Source organism: Rhinatrema bivittatum, chromosome 1 (assembly GCF_901001135.1).
Source record: "Rhinatrema bivittatum chromosome 1, aRhiBiv1.1, whole genome shotgun sequence".
Taxonomy (NCBI): domain Eukaryota; kingdom Metazoa; phylum Chordata; class Amphibia; order Gymnophiona; family Rhinatrematidae; genus Rhinatrema; species Rhinatrema bivittatum.
In genome coordinates this window covers 416,290,554-416,309,312 of record NC_042615.1, presented here as the reverse complement: position 1 = coordinate 416,309,312, position 18,759 = coordinate 416,290,554, and positions in this window count along the sequence as shown.

The window sequence follows — 18,759 nt, the reverse complement described above, 5'->3', positions numbered from 1 at the left end:
ACTACAGCATATCACTTTTACCACAGATAAAAACCATTGTCAAATCATCATTTTTCAGATTGCAACTGGTAAGAAGACTGCGTTCATTACTGGAACCTTAGAACTTTTAAAAGATCTTCCAGGCCCTGTGGGCTAGACTACTATAATGCACTATAGATGGGACTCCCTGCAACTGTATTGCGTCCTCTTCAACAGGTACAGAATGCCACAGCTCACATTCTGACAGGGACACCTATGCAAAAGCATATAACTCCTATCCTCTGCGAACTTTACTGGTTGCCCATAAAGGGGTGGATTTTCACCTCTACCATTTTTAAAGTAGTTCACTACAACACCGACAGTTGGGTGAGCTCAGTTCTCAAAATCTACAGGACTTCTTCATCTTTACGAATGGAAGGAAAGAACCTGCTTGAAGTTCCATCATTTAAGCTAACTCGCTTGAACAACACAAGGGACAGAGCTTTTTCGGCAGTTGGTTCAATCTTTTGAAATGCCCTGCCCAGGGCCGGCGCAACCGACTGTGTAAGCCGTGCACTTGCACAGAGTGGCAGCTCCAAGGGGTGGGGGGGTGGCATGGGGACACCAGCATAAAAAATGGAGTGGAGGCTGCAGGGCTGCCTGGCAGAATCCATCCCACCGGCAACTAAAGCAGAGAAAAGGCTCCGGGCTGCCCTCAGCATAGGAGACCCTAAGAGGCTTGGGTGCTCATATTTAGGCATCAAATTGGGTGGGGGTAACCCAAACCCTGCCCAATCCGATATAGCAACAAATGGATCCTCTGCACAAGCTGGCAGTGGCAGCAGCAGCAGCATTTCAGTGAAGCCATCCTCTACTGTTGCGGGACAGGTCCCGCAGTAGGAAATACAAAATCTCAAAGCTCCTCTCGCGAGACTGTCCCTGTGGGGCGGATTTTCAGAGCCCTGCTCGCGTAAATCCGCCCAAAACCGGGCGGATTTACGCGAGCAGGGCCCTGCGCGCCGGGAAACCTATTTTACATAGGCCTCCCGGCGCGCGCAGAGCCCCGGGACTTGCGTAAGTCCCGGGGTTCTCCGAGGGGGGCGTGTCGTGGGCGGGCCTGGTCGTTGCGGCGTTTCGGGGGCGTGTCGGCAGCGTTTTGGGGCGGGTATGGGGGCGTGGCTACGGCCCGGGGCGGTCCGGGGGCGTGGCCGCGCCCTCCATACCCGCCCCCAGGTCGCGGCCCGGCGCGCAGGAGGCCCGCTGGCGCGTGGGGATTTACGCCTCCCTCCGGGAGGCGTAAATCCCCCGACAAAGGTAAGGGGGGGGTTTAGACAGGGCCGGGCGGGTGGGTTAGGTAGGGGAAGGGAAGGTAGGGGAAGGTAGGGGAAGGCGCGCGTATCTACTAAAATCCAGCGTACTTTTGTTTGCACCTGGAGCGCAAACAAAAGTAGGCTATTCGCGCGCCTTTTAAAATCCGCCCCTGTGGCAGCAACAGATGTCACTGAAACGCTGCAGCTGGCTTGCACAGGAGATCCATGTGTTGCTACATGAGATCAGGCAGAGGTTAGGGTTACCAAATCTGAGCAGGCAATCCTCCCTTCTTCTAATTCGCAGGCAGCCCAGAGCCTTTTCTCTGCTAAGGCTGCCAGCGGGTTTGATTCTGCCAGGCAGCCCTGCAGCCTCTGCTCTACTTTGGCAAGGAGGAAGAGCCTGGGAAGGGGAAAGAGGTGGAGAGTGACTGGGTAAAAAGGCAGGAGAAAGAAGAAATTGGGGAAAGCATAGCAAAGGGTGAGCAGAGGGGAGGAAAGAGCAAGGGAGGAAGAGGGCAAGAAGAGCCTCTAATGAAAGAAAGAAGGGGAAAAACTAAGGTAATGAAGAAAGAGTGAGAAGAGGGGAAAAGCTGAGATAGTGACTCATTAAGGGATGAGAAGAATATCTAGAGAGATAGGGATGGGGAAGAACTGAAGTAGTGTGAGAAGAAAGAGGGACTATCTAGAGGGAGGGAGGGAGGGAAGAAGTGGGGGGGAAAGAGGGGGAAAGAGCCAAGATAGTGAGGGAAAGAGGAGGAAGAGCTGAGGTAGTGAGACTGTATGCTGCTTGGTGGTCCCCATCCCACCAGGAGCCAAAGTAGCATGGAGACACCTTGCGATCCCAACCCTGCTAGGGGAGCAAGTGGAAGAAAAAAGGTGAGGCCCATGTGTGTGTGTGTGTATGTATAAGTGATCGAGCGCATGTTTGTGTGTGTGTGTGTGTGTGTGTGTATGTGTGTGTGTGACAGAAGGTACTTCCTGTGAGGGGGGAGTAAGTGAGTGAGAGCATCTGTCAGTGTGTGTGACCATATGTGTGATAGAGAACATGCATGTGTGGGAGAGAGGGACTGTGTGCATCTGAGAGAGGAAGTATGTGTGTGAGAGCATGAATATGTATGAGAGAAAGTAAGCGAGTGTGAATATATGAGAGAAAGGAGAAAGTCTGTGTGCCCTCCCATACCCACTAATCCACAACAATCTCAGGATGACTGGAAATTGAAATTTCACAGATATGGAGAGTAGGAGGAGTTTTTTAAAATCCTTATTAGTTTTAATTATGTAGTGTTATTTGTTGTTTTGAAAATTTTTCAATAAAGTTTTTCTATTGTTGGACTATATTTAGAGTCTGGCTTGTTGCTGTTTCTAGTTCACTTTTTTATTTATACTTAATGGTCTCTCTTTTTTTTTTTTTTATTCTGTATTCGGTGATGGTCTGTCTGTGTTCTGCACGTGGACCAAGGTGAGGTATTCTACTAGCGTGTAGTTTCTGTGTAGGGATCTATAGCAGCCTGACTTGTTCTGTTTTCCTAATAGGAGGTGTATTGGTATTTAGGACTTGGTGTAATATTTGCAGCATTCATTTTTAATTTGTTAATATTTGAGTGCTGGCAGTTAGTGCTGATTTGGTTTAGCATTTTTACTATATTGTAATTATTCCGTCATGACTTTCTGAGGGTCAAGCCCACATCCAACATCCAACATGTGTTACAATAGGCCTAATATCATATGGATATTTTTGCAGGGTTTTCTGGTTGGTGCCACAGCAATACATGCAAACATACTATGCAGGTTGCTGTAAGTGATATTTTACCTTAGAATTCTGTACTCTGATTGTTCTTTTTAATGTCAAATTTGTTATTATAAATGCATAATTTATAAGTGTGTATGTGTAGAGGGCTGGGGTGGGGGTGAGAGCTTTAAAGTTCTCCTACAGCATCTAATACCCTTGCACTGGCCATGGGTTCCAGAGGAGACGGGATGGACCTGGGTAGGGAGAAATATCAGATTTTTAAGTTTAGATTACTGGAGGGAGATGAATGAACTGGGGGACATTGGGAGGATGGGGGGGGGGGGGGGGGGGGGGGGGGGTGGGGTACGACATCCTAGTAATTGTTCACATAGCACAGCAAAAAAGCTAGCATGGCCCTGTCCCTGCCCAGTACCATACGTGGCATGATCTGTGAGAAATCCTTTAAGAGGACCTTAAAAACTTGTCTTTTCAGAAAGACTTTCACAGATCCTTGAAATAACAAACCTCAAGCAAGGGGTTTTTATTTGTATGTTTTCTGTTTTGATTTTTAGTGTATTATGAATGTTTCTTTAATTTGTCAGCTGTTTTAAACCTTGACAATTTAAATGGTTTGTAGTTTTTTTTATAAATTGAAACTGAATACAGAAAAAAAGCATGATTTTATTTCCTCATCCCCTAAAGCTTCCTAAATCAGAATCCATTGTTCATTAGTATCAAGAAATAGCCTAGTGATTAGAGCAGCAGGCTTATAGAGCAAGGAAATCAGAGCTCAAATCCAGCTCTTTCTCCTTGTGACTTGGGCTAGTCACTTCACCTTCTGTTGCCTCAAGTACAAACTCAGTGCCTCATTTACCAAAGCTTTTTTCCCCATAGAATGAGGTAATGAGTAAATGAGGTCCTTAGATCCTAAGTCCTCTGGGGACAGGGAAATGGCTCCAGTACCTGGACGGCTGAGCAGTCATGAAAGGTGGAATATAAATCAAAAATTAAATTAAAATAAACTTTCAGAGAGGTGGAACACAATATTTGCTCTGAACCTCAATCCATAAATGCATTTTTCCAGCTTCACACACAGACGTCTTAGTCCAGTAGATCAATACAGTGATTCTTAAGTAACTATAAGAAAATCAAGGGGTAATTTTCAAGCCTGGATTTTGTGCGCATAAAAGTGCACAAAAGATAGACATTCTGCAAGGCGGATTTGGGAGTTACATGCATATTTTTTATTTTAAAAACTATGCACGTCTATTAACACCTACTGACATACCTGGTGTCTACATATCATTGACAAACACCTAAGACAAACTCTCTGTATAACTAGCCTTCTGTCGGAAAAATGCACATTTTCTTACTGCCAACTGATTAGCTATCTTCGCTTTTGTACAAGCAACATATGATGTGCAGAAAAGAGGAACAACGAAGCACACACATCCACTTGCTATGCCATTGAATAGAATGTTAAAAAGTCATTTCAGATCAGGTGGTGCCTTACAATATTCTCCAACAGATGTGGCAGAAATAATACTGGCCTGCTGCATTGCCCATAATATTGCCGTCAAGTATTGGCTCACTGCCAAATTAATCCGAATCTGCTGAAGAATCCAGACCCTGCTGCATGTTGTATCACAGGTACCCCACATTTGCCATCTCTTTTCTTTTGGGATAAGGCCTTCTATCTGACGTATCGCTAACTCCTTTCATTGCTTATTGATTTCATTACAAAAAGCTGCTGCCGACTGTGTCCTGAGTCAGAGAGCATGCTTGTATTTCTACATTTGCCTGCAGGTAGGATACATTTGGTATGTCTTAGACCAGCAATCACCACTACCCAGAAACACTGTTAAAGCATCAGTGTAGCTACTAAAGAGTGTGTGATTAACCACATTAAGACCTATAGAAGTACTAAGATGGAGGCAGCACAAAGTATTCAGCATAGTTCTTCCCATCTTAGCTGCCAAAATATTTTCCATAAATAAATTCATGGAAAACATTTTTTAATTCATTTTGGGTTTCTTTTCATTTGTCTTTTGTTCTTTATTGTTGTTTAAAATATTCGTTTTGTTTAATTTCCATTTTAATGCATACTTATATAATCCCCTCTCTTCGCCAAGGATTCATCTTCAGGCACTGCAGAGTGGGAAAACCTGTTTGCAGCCACAGAACCAGCTATAAGGCCCACGTGAAGACTTGCACCCAACAAGAAAAAAAATAGGACCTCACATCAAAGAAAGTTTATTCCAAAACAAAGAGAAGATGTATTAAAAATCCCAAAAATAAAATCCAGGGAAATAGCAGAAAAATTGTAAAACAGTTCAGAAAACCAGAGAAAGAACATTTAGCAGTCTATCAACACAATTTGAGATTCTCCTGAAATTACTCACAGTTCTTTCACTTGTCTAAGCCCAAGGTCTTTGGGCCAAGATCTTTCTAGCGCACCATCAAGATCTTCTACTCTCCTTAAGACTCTACTGAAGAACACAGCCAAATTTCTCCTCTTCAACACTTCTCTCACTTGCTTTTGCCAAGCAAGATGATATCTACTTAGACCTTGGCATCTTTATCTTCCTGGCTGGCACTCACATTATATTGGCAGGAAATTCCTTATGCCCTTCCAACAAACCTCGAGCTTCCACAATTTTCAGTGCTGCCATCTCCCAGACTGCAATGCAGTTCTTCAGCCCTCATAGAAACCTCAGCCAAACTCTTAGCAGAGACTCCTGAGAACCCTTGGGCAGGATCCCCCTTCAGTGTCGCTCTCTATCTGTCCCTCTGTGCTTCATGAGAAGCAATTTTTTTATACCACACACCAAAACCTATCCCCTTTCGTTGAAGGAACCCACTGTCCAACACTCTCTTACTCCAGATCTCCCTGAACTTTCCCCTGCTGAAAAATTCTCAGTTAAACCATAGAACACACACTAGTGACCTGAAAGGAGCCATCCTAAAATTATTTAATACATGCAAAAATATTTTAGTGTGTGTTAGAATGTTTTGGTAGATGTTAAAATATTTTAGTTTGCACTAATGGGCCTATATACTGTTGGGAGCAGCGACACATGTTCCCAGCCCTGGTCCCATAATCTTAAAGGGTCATAAAGCTCCAAGAGACTGTATTGGCCCACAACTGGAACCTGTGGAACCATGTATGAGTATGAGATAGAACTTGCCCTTGGCACTCCCATCCCAATATCTTGTTTCCCCCCTCCATCCCCAATATATCAATCCCTATGCCAGGAAGGGCCAACTGTGGTTCTCAAAAACCACAAATGCCTGGTTTTCAGGATATCCACAATGAATATGCATAAAATGTGTTTGCATACAATGGAGACAGTGTATGTAAATCTATTTCATACATATTCATTGAGGACTAGAGTTGACTACTATTGCCCATGTGCATGCCCCCAGCTCTCCACATCTCCCATAATGCTCTCACACTGGATAGGTATTTATATCTCAATGGGAGGCCCACCTAGTAACTCAAGGTGAGGTTTAGGTATTAGTGTAGGGGTTAGGGGCCACTTTGACATTCAAAGTGTGACGTACGAACAGCACAGTGCTCTCTTAAGAAGATTTGAGGACCTTCGGAGTGAGGAAACTCACCCAAAGATGAGATTTGTGCAATGTTCTCTCAACCTAGCTTGAAGGACTCAAGCTAGGTTGAGAGAAAACTGCATAAATCTCATCTTTGGGCAGAATAATAAAGTCAGAGCACTGTACAATGATGCCTATTATGAAGGTCAAACATAGTTAATATAAGCATCTGGTTCAAATTATTGGGAGGTTTTTATAGTTTATTGATTGATATCTTTAATAGCCAAAACATGTAAACCCACTGAACAATATCAAATGCTTGTTGTGTGCACCATCCTCGGTAGGCCTGCGACCAGGCCTACTCACCCTTGCAGCACTGCTCCTGGACCCAGACCATCCTCGCTCGTGGCTGTGGGCAGCCACCTACACCCCCGAGCACCTACTACCTCCACGGCTGTTCCTGACTCCTCTGCGGACCTCTTCAGCTCTCGGTGCGTCTCTCTGCATGGGCCATGGGGAGACACCGTCGTCCAGCCTCCTGCAGACCCTAGCTTAGGAGCGCCTGACATTCCTTTAAAGGGGCCGCAGCGGGAAACTAGCCCGCCGCCCCAGATGATGACATCATCGGGCCCTGGTATGTAAGGCAGGGTCCTGCCACTAGTTCCTTGCCTTGGCAACAGGTCTCCACATTTGTTCGTGTGCTCGTTGCCCATCATTCCTGGTTCCTGATCCTGACTCCATTCCTGGTTCCTGATCCTGACCCTTGCCTTGGTCCCTTCCTTGTATTGCTGGACCGACTCTTTGGTTTTGACCCTTGCTACGTTGGACCACACTCAGGATTGATTCTCTGGCTTTGACACTTGCTAAGTTGGACCACGCTTAGGACTGATTCTCTGGCTTTGACCCTTGCTATGTTAGATCACGCTCAGGATTGATTCTCTGGCTTTGACACTTGCTATGTTGGACTACGCTCTGGTTTTGACCCTTTCTCCGTTGGACTCTGTACCTTGCCTTGCTCAGCTGCTTGCCTGACTCCAGCCTGCCTTCGACCACACCTTTGGTATTTCCCTGGACTTGGCCTCTGAGGCTTCGGCCTTCTTTTACCCTTGGCGCCCCCAGTCTTTGCCCTGTTACTGTTGGCACCCGGGTCTCTGGATCCCTGCTTCGTCTGGACATACACCGGGCCCCTGATACCTCTGCTGGTCCTCAGCAAGCTTTGAGTCTCAGCTACTGGGAGTTGTCACATGGAGGCCCACCTAAGACCAGCCGGCCCTGGTAACTCAAGGGCTCAACCTGTGGGAAACGAGGGCTGGTATTGGCATAGCGGCAAAAACTCACAGTAAAAACTTTTTTAAATATATCAGAAGCAGAAAACCTGTGAGGAAGTCAGTTGGACTTTTAGATGATCAAGGGGTTAAAGGGGCAATTAGAGAAGATAAGGCCATCGTGGAAAGATTAAATGATTTTTTTTGCTTCAGTGTTTACTGAAGAGGATGTTGGGGAGATACCCGTATCAGAGAAGGTTTTCATGGGTGATGATTCAGATAGACTGAACCAAATCACGGTGAACCTAGAAGATGTGGTAGGCCTGATTGACAAACTGAAGAGCAGTAAATCACCTGGACTGGATGGTATGCACCCCAGGGTTCTGGAGGAACTCAAAAATAAAATTTCAGACCTATTAGTAAAAATGTGTAACCTAACATTAAAATCATCCATTGTACCTGAAGACTGGTGGCTAATGTAACCCCAATATTTAAAAAGGGCTCCAGGGGTGATCTGGGAAACTACAGACCAGTTAACCTGACTTCAGTGCCAGGAAAAATAGTGGAAAGTGTTCTAAATATCAAAATCACAGAACATATAGACAGACATGGTTTAATGGAACAAAGTCAGCATGGCTTTACCCAAGGCAGGTCTTGCCTCACAAATCTGCTTCACTTTTTTGAAGGAGTTAATAAACATGTAGATAAAGGTAAACCGGTGGATGTAGTATATTTGGATTTTCAGAAGGCGTTTGACAAAGTTCCTCATGAGAGGCTTCTAGGAAAAGTAAAAAGTCATGGGATAGGTGGCGATGTCCTTTTGTGGATTTCAAACTGGTTAAAAGAGTAGAATTAAATAGACAATTTTCTCAGTGGAAGGGAGTGGGCAGTGGAGTACTTCAGGGATCTGTATTGGGGCCTGTACTTTTCAATATATTTATAAATGATCTGGAAAGAAATACGAGCGAGGTAATCAAATTTGCAGATAATACAAAATTGTTCAGAGTAGTTAAATCACAAGCAGATTGTGATAAATTGCAAGAAGACCTTCTGAGACTGGAAAATTGGGCATCGAAATGGCAGATGAAATTTAATGTGGATAAGTGCAAGGTGATGCATATAGGGAAAAATAATCCATGCTATCATTACACGATGTTAGGTTCCATATTAGGAGCTACCACTCAAGAAAGAGATCTAGGCGTCATAGTGGATAACACATTGAAATCGTCGGTTCCGTGGCTGCGGCAGTCAAAAAAAGCCAACAGAATGTTGGGAATTATTAGAAAGGGAATGGTGAATAAAATGGAAAATGTCATAATGCCTCTGTATCGCTCCATGGTGAGGCCGCATCTTGAATACTGTGTACAATTCTGGTCGCAGCATCTCAAAAAAGATATAGTTGCGATGGAGAAGGTACAGAGAAGGGCGACCAAAATGATAAAGGGAATGGAACAGCTTCCCTATGAGGAAAGACTAAAGAGGTTAGGACTTTTCAGCTTGGAGAAGAGATGGCTGAGGAGGGATATGATCGAGGTATTTAAAATCATGAGAGGTATAGAACAGGTTAATGTGAATCAGTTATTTACTCTTTCGGATAATAGACTAGGGGGCACTCCTTGAAGTTAGCATGTGGCACATTTAAAACTAATCGGAGAAAGTTCTTTTTCACTCAATGTACAATTAAACTCTGGAATTTGTTGCCAGAGGATGTGGTTAGTACAGTTAGTGTAGCTGTGTTTAAAAAAGGATTGGATAAGTTCTTGGATGAGAAGTCCATTACCTGCTATTAATTAAATTGACGTAGAAAATAGCCACTGCTATTACTAGCAACAGTAGAATGGGATAGACTTAGTTTTTGGGTACTTGCCAGGTTCCTATGGCCTGGATTGGCCACTGTTGGAAACAGGATGCTGGGCTTGATGGACCCTTGGTCTGATCCAGTATGGCATGTTCTTATGCTACTTGCTTGAAGCCACGCTATATGTCTGTCTAGCCCCAATAGAGGCAGAGGATGTACATGAAACGAAATCAAAGGATTCATATACTGTTTGGAGTAGTTGGCAGATGCCCTCTTCTTCATCCAGGAATGTTACGTATTTGCCTTGTTCCATGGCAGGTAAGAAAGACTTCAACTTTTGAATGTAGCCATGAATATACTGTACGATGTGGAATTGGTGGATGGTAATACATGCACATAGATTTGCACTTTGAAAAATCTTCTTGCCAAAGTTATCTAGAAGTTATGATCTTTTTCAGGCGAAGAATTTGAGTGAATCCATGTCTTCTTAGCTCTTTTCATAGCAGATTCATCCAATACATCCTAGTGAGGCAGCAGGATGACATCAAAGCCAGGTGAGTGCTGTACTCTGAATTTGAGGTATGACTTTCTAGCTGTTGGAGTGACTGAAAAGGGGTTTCCTACATTCTGATGTAGAATATTGAAGATGTATTTATTTACTTTATTTATTTATATAAATTTCTATTCCACTGATCCGCAAATCTCAGCAGAGTACAAAATACATACAAAATAAATCAAACAATAACAAACACTTACAAAATACTGAGCAGCATGTTGTGAACTGGAACGGCTCTGGTTTGACTGGAGTGTGCAATATTTGAAGAAGACCAAGAAGCGCAGAGTGGGGAACTTTGTCTTTGTGGATATGGATACCCAGCACTGTACCCATCTTTTCAACAAACTTAGAATAGGTAAGAGCTTCTAGTGGCGAGGTGTAGTTCAGAGGATCTAGAAAAGTGTCTGAGGGTATTCTGGTAAAGTTTTCATCTGAGCCTAAAGCTATTGGGCCGCTTACCCAGGACACCAGTGACAAAAAGGGTGATCTGGGGAGGGGGGGCTTCCAATTGACTTGGAGGAGGAGCGGCCTGGTCTAACACCTCTGACCTACTAGAATCTGCTGCAATGGACAATGAAAAACCCCTTAGAAAGAGTTCTGATGATGAGTTTACCCCAATAGATGCTCAAAGAAACATAGAATAACTGCAGAAAAAGACCAAACGGACCATCCAGTCTGCCCAGCAAGTCCACGGCAGTATCCACTGTGCTGTACAGGGTACCCCCATACTTATATTTCTCAAACTGAAAAAGTCAAGGCCTTGTTTATTGCTGTCTGAGTCCAACTTCCCATTATCTCTTGCCGTTGAAGCAGAGAGCAAAGTTGGAGTTGCATCAAAAGTATGTCTTATTGGTTAAGGGTAGTAATAGCCTCATTAGCAAGTTACCCCCATGCTTATTTGTTCCACAGAGTGTAAAAGTCTGGGTCCTTGTTGGTTGCTGTCTGAATCCAATTCCTTTTCCCTCTGCCATTGAAGCAGAGAGCAATGATGGAGTTGCATCAACAGTATGAAGGCTTATTGGTTAAGGGTAGTAACCTCCACTTCAGCAAGTTAACCCCATGCACTTTTTTCATTTCCATCCTCTAGCCTTTAGGGATTCACAATGTTTCTCATTCCCCTTTGAATTCTTTCACTGTTTTTGTCCTCACCACCTCCTTTGGAAGGGCATTCCAGCCATCCACCATCCTGTGAATGCTTGGATGCTCAAATGTCCCTCTGCTGCTTACATAGGACGAATAGGTCAATCCCTAAGGAAAAGAATAAACGGACATAAATCTGACATGAGAAACAGCAACATTCAGAAACCAGGAGAATATTTCAGTCCTCCAGGACATTTTCTATCTGACCTTAAGGTTGCCATACTCCTAAAAAGGAACTTCAACATGCAACTGTGGAATTGGAAAACCAGACTCATAGGCAGTCCCTGAGGACAGGGTTGAAAACCATTGCACATATCTCTTCTCAATCATCTCTTCTCCAATATGAAAAGCTCTATCCTATTTAGTCTTTCTTCATAAGGGAGACATTCCTTCTCCTTTATCATTTTTGTCATCCTTCTCTGTACTTTTTCTAGTTCCACTCTATCAGAGCTGTCAAACTCTGGCCTCAAGAGCCATAGACAGGTTTGACTTTCAAGATATCCATAATGAATATGCATGAGATACAGTAGCATGCAATGGAGAAAGTACATGCAAATGTCATGAATATTCATTGAGGAGATTTTGAAAATCAGATGTGTTTGTGGCTCAAGGACAATAGTTGGCCACTCCTGCACCTCTTTTTTAAGCGGAGGCAGCCAGAACTGTACTCACTCAAGGTGCAGTCACCTCATAGAAATACACAGTGGTGTATTATGATACTCTTCATTCCTTTTGAAATAATTCCTAATATTCTATTTGCTTTTTGGATTGCCACCAAATACTGAGGTACTACTACTACTATTTATAATTTCTAAAGCGCTACTGGTCATATGCAGCACTGTACTAATATCCATAAGAGATTGTCTTGACTAGATGGTCCCTGCTTCATGTATGTAGTTTAAGTGTACAGGCACCTGCATAATGTGTTTTACAGGCAGGTTATAAACTTTTAAGAAATTAATTGAAAACAAAGTTAGAAACAAGACTCAATGGGCAATACCTTTATTGTATGCAAGTGTCTAGGTATTAAAAATATCTTCAAACAGGCGAGTTTTAAACTGGATTTGAAGCTGGCCATAGAAGGAATATGACACAGCAATTCAGAAAGTTGGCTCCAGGCCTACAGTACAGCAAGGCAGAAAGCACAGCAGCATGTGGCAGTAGAGGAGAAGGGTACACCACAGAGAGACTTGCTTAATGACTCGATGGAGTTCACGAGGAAGGGTGTAGGAGACAGAAGATAGATAATGCTAAGGATTGCAATATACTGGCCCTGATAACACCAAGATCCTTTCCCTATGTGGTGATTCCCACAATGAAATAGCACTGTGTTATCTATAGTTAAGATTAATTTCCCTATGACATCACATTGCACTTATCCATATTAAATTTCAGATGCAATTTAGATGCCCTGTGCTCCAGTCTTCCATGATCCTTCTATAATTGCTCAGTGTGTTTATGTTTTAACTACTTTAAATATTTTTGTAACATTTGTAAATTTGATCACCCACTGCTCCTTTGTGCTAATTGTTAATAAATATGCTAAACATTGATTATCATAGGAAAGCTTGGCGTATTTTATCATTTTCTTTTTTGCACGCAGAAAGCTGACAAATCTTACTTTCCTTTTCTTTTAACCAGTTACCAATCCATAGTTACAGATCACCTCCCATCCCATGGCATTCTAGTTATCTGATAGATGTACAAAAGACTCTTCAAATATCTTCTGAAAATCCAAATACATTATATTAATTAGCTCACCTTTATCCACACCTTCAAAGAATTCTAGAAATATTAGTAAAACATAATACCCTTTTACCAAACACCATGCTGGCTCTTCCTGATTAAGCCATGTGCAATTAGGGATGTGCCTTCACTTCAAGTGAAGGCACAGTTGCTTACCTTTAACAGGTATTCTCCTAGGACAGCAGGATGTTAGTCCTCACAGATGGGTGACATCATCAGATGGAGCCCGGCCCGAAAAATTTTCTCAAAGTTTCTAAAACTTTGACTAGCACACACGGGAGTCTCCTTTCAGTCTCATAACATAGAATTCATGAGCGAAAAAATAAAATAATAAAATGCAGGAGAACCCAACTCTGCATGATAGCGGGTGGGTTTCCTGAAAACTAATATCCTGCTGTTGTAGGAGCTCACCTGTTACAGGTAAGCAACTCTGCTTCCTCCTAGGACACGCAGGATAGTAGTCCTCACAGATGTGTGAATACCAAGCTACAGGCTATTCCCAGAAAACATATATGACCAACCTGCACTGAACAGGTACCAACAGGCACCAAAACAACTGCAGTACGGTTAGGAAGACCGGGGGACAGCCTGGTCCCAACCAATAGGTCTTGGTAGGAGTGGTTGGGTTTAAGCCTGGAAGAGATTGCGAAGGACAGATTGGCCAATTCTAGTATCTTGCTGAACAGTCCTGTCCAAGCAGTAGTGGGGCCGTGCACGTGTGGCAGAGAACTCCACATTGCAGCCCTACAAATTTCGGGCGATGGGAACTGTCCATAAGTGGGCCTCCCACGCCGCCATAGCCCTCATAGAGTGAGCTTTGACCTGGCCTCCCAGCTGAAGGCCCGCTTTGGGCATAGCAGAAAGAGATAGAATCTGCTAGCCAATAAGACAGTGTCTGATTGCCCACCTGCAACTCCCAATCTATTCTTATCGAAAGATGAAGAGCTGAGTAGATTGCTGTGGCCTGCTGTGCATTCTAAATAGAAGGCCAAGGCCCTCTTGCAATCCAAACGTGTGCGGAGCCCGTTCGCCCTGGTGTGAAGGGACCTCGGGAAGGAAGGTGGAAATTGGGACACCACTTTAGGCAGGAACTTGGAGATGCGTACTGAGGACCACCCTGTCATGAAAAATTTTGTGTAGGGGGGTAAGTAACCAAAGCCTGAAGCTCATTAGCCCTGCGAGCCAAGGTGATTGCACCAGGAATAGAACTTTCTAAGTGAGAAACTTCAGATCACAGGAGAGCAGAGGCTCAAAAGGAGGGGCGCATGAGCCGCACTAACACAAACATTGAGGTCCCAGAACACAACAGGAGGCTGGAGGGGGGGGTCCTTCAATTGAAGCAGGCCTCACATAAAGCAACACCTTGATGGTAAGCACTGACGGTGCTCTCCGATGGACTCTAGCCAAGGTGGTCTTAGCCCAGCCTCGGAGAGGTGCCACAAATAGTCCAAGAACCTCAGAAAGAGGCAGGTGACTGGATCTAAGCCATGTCCATCACACCAGATGTAAAACCTCCATTTCAATGGGTAAGACTTCCTTGTGGGAAGCTTCCTGAAAGCAATCAGCACCTGAGACATGTCGTCAGACAAATCCAGGGTCTAAAGGACTAGGCACTCAACCTCCAGGCCGTTAAGGCTAACGCCCGGAGGTTTGGATGGCGCAGCCTACCCCGATCCTACGTGATCAGATCGGGCACAGTCGCCAGAGTGAAGTAGCCTAGTGGTTACAGCAGTGGGCTACGAACCAGGAGACCAGGATTCGAGTCCTGCTGTCGCTCCTTGTGAACTTGGGCAAGTCACTTTACCCTCCATTGCTTCAGGTACAAACTTATATTGTAAGCCCTTGGGGATAGGGAAATACCTATAGTACCTGAATGTAATCCACTTTGAAGCGCTGAAAAAGTGCGAAGCAGAATATAAAAATAAAACTCTGATTGACAGCTCTTGAGAGGGAACCAGATCTGTCTGGGCCAGTACAGGGGCCATGAGGATCATGGGTCCTCTGGTCCTGCTGCAGTTTCATGAAAGTCCTCATGAAGAGGAGGGTATGCGTACAGGAGCCCTGTGTCCCAAGTAATGGGCAAAGGCATCAGTCACTGGAAATCCGTCTGTCCTGAACAGGGAACAGAAATTGTTCACCTTGCAGTTGCACAGGAAGACAAAGAGATCCTTAACCAGTGTTCCCCACTGGTGGAAAATCTGGGCTGCCACTGCCAGATCAGGGACCACTTGTACGGATGGAATGCATGGTTCAGGCAGACCAGCCACTACATTCAGTGATCTGGCTAGATACATCGCTCGCAGAGAGATTCCCTGCGCCAGAGCCCAAGACCAAATCTGCACCACCATCCTGATAGAGGAGGAAGGAGACGACCTGTTCCCCCTGCTTGTTGATGTACCAACATTGATACCTATTGTCTGTCCGCATAAGGAATTGTTTTGTGGGACAAGGCAATCTCGAAATGACCAAAGAGCGTAACGAATCGCCTGAAGCTCCAGGGAATTTTATGTGGCACAGAGATCCCTGAGCTGTCCACCATCCGAGTGTGGAGGTTGTCCACATGGACCCCCCATCCGTGGGTGGAGGCATTGGTAGTAAGAACTGGCGCTGAAACAGGATCCCCTGTTCCAGATTAGAGAGATTCTACCAACCAGGACAGGTAGACCCGCAGAGGTGGAGTGATGGAGACATGCACCTCAAGGTCCTGGGATGCCTGCTGCCATTGCAACTGTAATGTCCATTGCCACCCCTGCGCATGCAAAGGGGGCCAATGGAGTGACTTGGACAGAGGCAGCCATGTGGCCTAACAGACGAAGTAGCAGGCAAACAGGAACCTACTGCTGCGCATTGAGCTCGCCTGCGAGGACAGGGAAAGAGCCCACTCACGGGGTAGGGCAAGAATACTTTTGCCCTACTCGTGTACAGTCTGGTTCCTATAAAGTCCAGATGGGGAGACGGGCAGAGGTGCACTTTGAGTGGTTGATGACAAATCCCTGAGGAGTGCAGTAATCGCATGGTGAAAATTTCAAGGTGTGCAGTGCTCCCTGCTAGGAGGTGCTTTTTACCAGCCAGTCATCCAAGTAGGGGAAACACATGTACCCCCTGACGTCTGAGGCAGTGGCGTAGCTACGGGTGGGCCTGGGTAGGCATGGCCCACCCACTTTCCCTTCAGGCCCACCCAAATTTCTTTGCAAGACACTGCAGCCAATAAAAGCAGGCAGCATCAGCAGGCACTCAAGGGAGAAAAATAAATAAATCAGCTGGTGTGTTGCGGCTCCCGGTGTCCCACAGCCCCAGTAATACGTCCCTTTACATTCTTCCTGCCCCCGCGGGCCATGGAACACCTCCTATCTTCTTCCTGCCCTCCGTGGGCCAATGGGAAACTTCCTATCTTCTTCCTGCCCCCGTGGGCCAATGGGAACCTCCTCCCTTCTTCCTGCCCCCGTGGGCCAATGGGAAACCTCCTCCCTTCTACCTGCCCCCCGCGGGCCAATCGAAGCCTTCTTCCTGCCAGTGTAAGGAGGAAGCCTCTGTTGGCTGGTGGGGCAGGAGAGAAGGGGGGTCATCAGGGTGGGAGGGGAGTGGCAGTGTTCAAGCCGTGGGGCTGGAAATGCAGGCAGGGAGGTGACTGGGGTGTGTGTGAGACAGAGACTGGGCAGGGAGGGTGACTGGGGTGTGACTGGGGTGTGTGTGTGTGTGAGACAGACTGGGCAGGGAGGGTGACTGGGGTGTGACTGGGGTGTGTGTGAGACAGACTGGGCAGGGAGGGTGACTGGGGTGTGTGTGAGACAGAGACTGGGCAGGGAGGTGACTGGGTGTGTGAGAGACAGAGACTGGGCAGGGAGGGTGACTGGGGTGTGTGGGGTTTGTGTGAGACAGAGACTGGGCAGGGAGGGTGACTGGGGGTGTGTGGGGTGTGACTGGGTGTGTTTGAGGCAGAGACTGGGCAGGGAGGTGACTGGGGTATGTGGTGTGACTGGGGTGTGTGAGACAGAGACTGGGGGAGGGGTGACTGGGGTGTGTGGGGTGTGACTGGGGTGTGTGTGAGACAGAGACTGGGCAGGGAGGTGACTGGGGTGTGGTGAGACAGAGACTGGGCAGGGAGGGTGACTGGGGTGTGTGGGGGTGTGACTGGGGTGTGTGTGAGACAGAGACTGGGCAGGGAGGGTGACTGGGGGTGTGTGGGGTGTGACTGGGGTGTGTGTGAGACAGAGACTGGGCGAGGGATTGGGTGACTGGGGGGTGTGTGTGAGACAGATACTGGGCAGGGAGGTGATGGGTGTGTGGAGACCTGGGTGTGTTGGTGTGTTGTGTGGGGGTGTGTGTGAGACAGAGACTGGGCAGGGAGGTGACGGGGTTGTGGTGTGAGAGACAGAGCTGCTGCTCTTGGTATGTGCTTCAAGGGAAAGGAGTAGGAGTAGTTGCTGGAGATGGTAAGTAAAAGTGGCATTTTAAGTTTATTTTTCTTGATTGACTGCCATTTTAATTATTGAGTATTATGTGATGTGTCTGCTGTTTTGAAATATTTTATTGATATTTGGACAATGTTTAATAATTTTATTGAGTGTGTTGGGATGTTATTCGTTCATCCAGCTGTTTTGAAACATTTATTAATATAGTTTTACAGTTATTTCTGTGTGGGGCTCTATAGCAGCTTGACTTGTTCTGTTTTCCTAATAGGAGGTGTATTAGTGTTTAGGACCTGATTTAATATTGTAGTGTTGCCTTTTCATAGATAGGGTTGTTATATGTTCCATAATGCAGGTGTAACTTTGTGCGGCTTAGTTTGTGTGCATTATTGCAGATCCTGGGACTGTTAGGTGCTATATTTCTCTTTCCATTTCTCCAGGTTTGCACTGCATGCAGAGCGGCCTTTTTTTTTATTTTCCATTTCCAGTTTCCTATCTCCATATTTATAATGTGTGATCTTTCTGTACTTTGGTGAAGGTCGGTTCTGTGTGTGTGCGCCTGAGGTGAGGTATTTTACTAGCATGTAGGCAATTGTATCAATCTATTTGTGGATGCAGAGTGTATGTTACATGATGATAGCTTAGTAATGACAGGGCTGGATAGCCTTTTTCTCCCTGTCTACCCAGTTATCCTCTCCACACTGCTAAGGATACATCCCAGCTATCAGCCAAAGGGTGTGACCACCTTCAAGGACATCTTTTATCCAGAACAGTCTTTTTTTCTGTTCTTCCTTTGTAAAGAAATGGGGATGAATGTCAGGAGCCCTGGACTCGATTCAGCAAATGTCAGCATCAGAGGAAGACTAAAACTAAATAGTTGAGCCATAGGAAAAGAAATCTTCAAAGAGATTTATCTGTTTTATTGATACAGATTAATAAGGCATTTGCCTCAATTATGGTAAATATTTTGGTACAAATTCAATGATGAAGGAACCCCTCTTTCCTATTTTCTTAAACTTATCAAACGCAGTAATTCATGACCATCATAATAGGCAATCATTGTGTGGTAAAGTATACCTTTGTCACTCTGCCTTATGCTTAATCATAGGTCAGTCCATATTTTTAAGTGTTTTTGTTGCTTAATTCACCCCAGTGATATACTCCAAATTTCTAGCAATAATCTTGTGTTACATCAATTCAAGGTTACTTTTGTTGAAAATTATGAACCAAACTTATCTGGATAATACAATGTTATTACTTCTTCTTAACCACCATCGACTTTGAGCTTATTGCCCT